We start from the raw sequence: 5,593 nt of genomic DNA, 5'->3' as shown, positions 1-5,593 counted from the left end.
TGACAGCTCTGAGCAACATGGCCAAGCCTGAGGAATCTATACACCTGGGTGGCTAGGAATGAGTGGGAGGGTACAGAGCCCATGCCTCACTTGCCTCTTGCATTCCTGAAAAGAAGATGCATTGGTGTTGGCTACTATCTACCTTCCCCCAGTATAGACATAGCCCGGGAGATATAAGGACCTCTGTCTTTTATAATCACTGTGTCCATGGTTTCAGGTGGGAGGGCAACACCATACTATCCCAAGGGTCTCAGGTCTTGGCTGGACTTAGATCTCCCCTCAACAAAGATCCTTGCAGAGGACATACAAATGGTTACAGTTTGTGTCTACATGTCCTCCCAAAGGTCATCAGGGATTTATTGAGAGGTGGTTGAATCTAGAATGTAGTGCTAGGATTAAGGGTGATTGAATAATAAGTCAGTCCACTGATTGCTCTGGCATAGCTCTATTTCAGTTTGTCTAGTAACAGTGTAAATGAGAAGAAAGAAGCTGCTAAGGTCCCTTGTTTTTTTCATACCTTCTGACAGGCATGATAATTGCTCCTCTGCAATGCCTGTTCTGCAATTGAACCCTGTCTTTAAGCCAGCTGATTATGGACTGAAACTTCTACAAACTATGAGCTAAATAATCTTTTCATCCCTTAGCTTGTGGGTGTTGGGTAATTTCTCTCAGGATGAAGAAATATGAGACAGGAGGCAATTTCTGTCTCAAATCGTGGTTTATTTTGATATCTTTTGCTTTGGAATAAAAGAAAACCTTGGGTACAGGAAAAGATCACCATGCCCAGTGCTTTGTAACACTGTTGAAGAAGCAGATGCTGCCCAGTGACCCAGGGAGGTGCATGTTTGGAAGTCAAGGATGAGCTGGATGGCCTGCATAGGGATTAGATGTGCCCATCTGAGACGTTCCTGACACACAATGAGAGATAAATATTTCCCTTTCCAAACATCAAAGCAGTTGAGCTCACAAGAGTAAAGAGAACAGGCATACAAGGAGATTTTGAGGACCCACAGCACACATTCCATTTTCATTGCTGGGATGCAGAAGTTTATTTTCCCTCATCAAACACCACCTCCAAGTCATTGTTATTATGACTGGTGCCATTCAAGTGAATCGGGTCTTGCCCACTCCCATCCTCCTCTAATGGATTTGATGTAGAGTCTGCTGGATCAGAGCATTTTATTATCTCTTCAGGTTTTGTTGAGCATCTCCTGTATTCAAGGCAGCAACTGGAATTGCCCCTGGCTTCCTGAGACTTGGCTGTGTATCTTGCAGTCTTGCGATGCTGTCCTCAATGGAGGGATAAACTGAGTGTGTGTATGCAGAAAGTCATAGAGACTCCTGGGCTAAATACAAAGTGGAGCTGAGAGGCACCTCCTCAATGTCTTACCTTCCTTACAGCAATATAATCCTTGAGGATCTGAAGCCTTAAGGGAATAGTGTATACCTAAAAAAAGGCCAGAGTGCATTGTGAAAACAAAGGCCCCTGTTCCAGAGTGATTCATTTCCTATTGAACTGCTTTATAAATGCATTAAAATTATACTACTTTGGAAAATGGGCATTGAACACAAGCTATGCTTTATGACAGGCAAGAGTTCTATCATGGGGCTCTCCTCTGAGATCATGGCTGAGGACTCTGGTTGCTGTACAGGACACTTCCTTTTACCCCTCTGCTGCCAAGTCATGAGCAAGTTGACACCTTGGAGTCAGGGAATGCTGATGCTGGAAAGAGTGGTCACCATGTGTTTGAGCTGGTTCCTGAGACTCCAGCAGGTGGTATAGCCCAGGCACTGCCGTGGACAATGTGGGGACACCCAGGTGCTCAGCAGTACAAAATTTGTGCCTGGATAAGGCCACTTCCCAGGCTATAGATAGAGAAGTGTTTGTCACTATGGAATGCCTTGTGAGGGCCTGTCATATAATGGTTAGGTGTGATTGGGAGCATCAGCAACATCGGCTCCTTTGAGGACTGGCTTTGTTCTCCTTGGCTCTAGGTGAAAGAGTTGTTTCATGTAACTTTCAGGATCTTGGTGTGGTATCCCACATCTATATTTTTAGTGCTTTGGAGCCACCAATGACAGTATCATAGGGAATTTGAAACCCCCTTGACTACAGAACTAGAGCCTGTACCTAAGAAAACAAAGTAAAAGGAAACAAAGGAAAACAGAATAATACACAAGAAAACAATGATACACAGAAAAAAAAACCAAGGGAAATAAAATAAAATGAAAAGAAAGGAGAATAAAGAAAAACAAACAAACAAACAAAAAATCCAAAACATACAAAGCCAACAAAGCAACACACAGCACTTTCAGAGACTGCTGCAGAACCTGGGAATCCTAGATCTCCCAACAAGAAAGCATATTATTATGTTTAACATGAGTGAAAGCAGAACAGTCTTTTTATGCCCTGGGAAATGGTCCTATGCATGGACACCTGTGGGAATTTTCCAATGAAGAAAGCTGCCATCATTGAGAAAAAAAATTACAATTTGTTCTAGCCTCCCAAACCCTGAGACTTCCCATAGCTGTTTGTGTAGCTGCAGGTTCTCCTTTCTACTGAGAATTTCTTAGGTTTTTTATTCCTTTATGGAGTCAGTAAGCCCAAGAGGGAGACTCCTGGCAGAACTCTAACCCCAACAACAGCAGCTCGAGCTGAGCAGAGAAAGGCACCATCAGGAGGTTAAAACTCTCCAAGTTTCCAGCCACCTTGTTGCTGGTTACTAATGTTCATTTCTAAAGGCAAAATGGAATGGGTGCCATGTTGTTGTCCCTCTTCTAGCATGTGTAATGAATGAACTGGAGTCTCAGCTTTGTCTAGGAAATTTCTTACTGCCAGTTGGTCTGTTATTCTGATACTCACCTGTCAGAGAGTGGTAGATGCAGGTAGTCAGGAGCAGCCAAGAGCTGTAAAACTCTGGCTTCTCTGCTCCTCCCAACTCCCCTGTGTCACAGAGAGAGCCCCCACACAGGTTTTATGGGCCAGTCTCCACAGCTTTCCTTGGTCTCCTCAGAGGAAGCACTACTGATATGCCCATTCTGGATATGCACTGAACTGTCACCTTTCCATTGGTTTTGGATCAGACACTCAAACCAGTCTAAGATTCAGGGAATCCTGCTGTCTCAGTGGTGCTTATTCAAAGGAGGCTTTTCTGCTCTCATCCTTCCAGTGAGCATTCACTCTGGACTCTGGATGTGTGAGCAGGCAGGAGAGGCCCCAGAGCAGAGGGTGGAGGGCTATTATGGTTTGTGTCTAGTTGTCCCCTCAAAGCCTCATGTAAGTCATGGGGAGGACGTGGCTCGAGGAACAGTGCATGGCTTGAGGAGTGGGGCCAGAGGACCAGGGCAGGGCCAAGGGGTGGAGCTAGAGAGGTGTGAACAGTTAAACTGGCAGTGCATGTTTCCCCAGGCCAATGGCTTCTCTTTGAAGTGTGGATCAGGTCATCCAGGATGAGGTTTCCCAGCCTCTCCTCCAGACCCTGTAGTGTGGAGTGGTGGCATCTGCAATTGAGGCCACTTCTGGCAGAGAGGAGATGTTTGGGGAAGATAGTACTCTCCAAATAGTCTGCCTTAGAGCCAGCTGAGTATGGACTGAAACTTCCAGTAACTGTGATCTAAATAAACCTTTCCTTCTTTCATTTTGAGTGTCAGGTATTTGTCTCAGCAATGACAGAAGAGCAACTGAGACAGAATTTGATACCAGGAGGATGGTCATTGCTGTTGCTATACCTGACCACATGGATTACCAGCCTTTGGGAATGACTTATGGGAAAAGATAGGAAAAAGTTCAGAAAAGTCACCATAAGTGAAGTACAGGAATGACTTCAGCTGTTCTGTATGGAAGATTCTGGTCAGAGCTCAGAAGAATAGAAGGCTGATAGAAAACCTGCCTGTAAACATCTCCAGAACTGGAGGTTTCTGCTGGGAAGAAGGATTGTTGGACTCCAGATGTTTTGTGTTATGGCTTGGCAGAAAGTTTGTCTGCATTTTGCTCCTGTCCAGAAATTTTCTTTGCTAGAGACTGAGGCTAAGGATGGAGGACTAATTAACTTTTCAAAAGAAATCTCAAATCAGTCAAATATTGAGGCAGTGGCATGACTATTGTTGGGGGCCTTTAGTCAAATATAGGTTGAGAATCAAGAGCAAAGAGCCCAGCAAAATGATAAAATGTGGGTTTGGCCAGAAAGGAAGCTCCAAGAAGACTGTGGACTGCAAACATAGAGCTGAGATCTCCATTGCCCAGGAAGAACAGGAGAGTAGAAAGGATGTCCTGAGTACATCACAAGTGGTGGGGGCTATGGAGATAGCTCAGTAGAATAAGTGCTTGCCTGGAAAGCACAAGGGCCTGAGTTCAATCTCTGGTTCAAAAAAAAATCACAAAAAACAAAAACAAAAACAAAAACACAAGTGGTGGCAGGTTCTCACCCTTTGAAGCCTCAGAATTGCAAGGGTAAGGGACTTTGCTTTGAGGAGAAATCCGCAGAACCTCTGTTCCAGAATGGAGGTGACAGCCACACCAGGTTGCAGAATCGAGGCAGCCACCACACCAGATTCCATAAGGGCACCAGCATAGAGAATTTCTTCCTTGGAATCAGGGTCAAAGTGCTCAGAAATCCAGGAACTTAAGCCCTACAGCCAAGAGAGAGGAAAGCCTGGCTATTGCTCCAGGTGGCAGCAAACCTTGGCATCACCCATGTGGCATTGATTTTAGGTGTATGCAGAATGCAGGAGTTATGAGATTAAGAAGACTTCCATTTAGATTTCAGAAGAAGGCCTGGGAGGCCAGGCAGTGTGCCCCTGAGAGGGCAGTGTGTAAAGCTGTGAGAGAGAAGTCTATTCAATGGAAACTCCAGAAGTTCGGAAAATCCAGGAATGTGATCATCTAAGAAAAACTGCAAAGAGGGAGCCAAACTGGCCTAAGAGAGAAGCCATGAGAGCTACCACAGAGAATGCCATGGGGCAGAGTCCCATAGAGCTCACAATTTGCCACTGATTGCTTCAGATGTTCCATATGGAACTATAGGATGTAATGTTTGCCCTGCTGGATTTTGTACTTGCTTTGGTCCTAATGCTTGGTATCCTGCTGTATGCAGGATACCTTTTGGAATAGTAATGTTTATCTTGTGCCTTTTTTTAAAGGGTAGAAATAATATTTTATTGTCTTTTATAATCAGATGGAAGCTGGGTATATAGTTTCCATACTTATTGTTTTGTAAATTAAAAAAAAAATTAAAAGTTTTATGCAGCTGATAGTTACATTCTTCAGAAAATACAGACTAACTCATTAATGGTGGCTTTGAGCTTCTCCTTATTAAGACCAGAAAACTTACTCACTCACCTTCTCCTCCTTTTTAAAAAACTGGGAAGTTGGCATGCACTTGACTTCACAATCTGCAGCAATGTCCTGACAGTCATCGACATCTACTTCAAGGAACAACATGTTGGAATATTTCTCAGACAGGGAATGAAAGAAAGGCTTGATCATTTTGTAAAGCCCACACCACGTGGCTGAGAAATCAGCTACTACAAGTTTGTCTTCTGCAGCAGCCAGGGCTTCCTGAAAGGCCTCGTTGCTTTCAGTCTGCTGCACCAT

The 5,593-nt window shown here is 44.3% G+C and overlaps 1 pseudogene; it reads right to left on the bottom strand.

Annotated features, from left to right (window-relative positions):
- Positions 1 to 5,326: 5,326 nt before the first annotated feature.
- LOC111814279 lies at positions 5,327 to 5,593 on the bottom strand (annotated as a pseudogene).

The sequence above is a fragment of the Octodon degus genome, unplaced genomic scaffold (genome assembly GCF_000260255.1).
Source record: "Octodon degus isolate 3935 unplaced genomic scaffold, OctDeg1.0 scaffold00286, whole genome shotgun sequence".
Taxonomy (NCBI): domain Eukaryota; kingdom Metazoa; phylum Chordata; class Mammalia; order Rodentia; family Octodontidae; genus Octodon; species Octodon degus.
The sequence above is the reverse complement of the archived record's forward strand: the minus strand, read 5'-3'. Positions and strand labels throughout refer to the sequence as shown.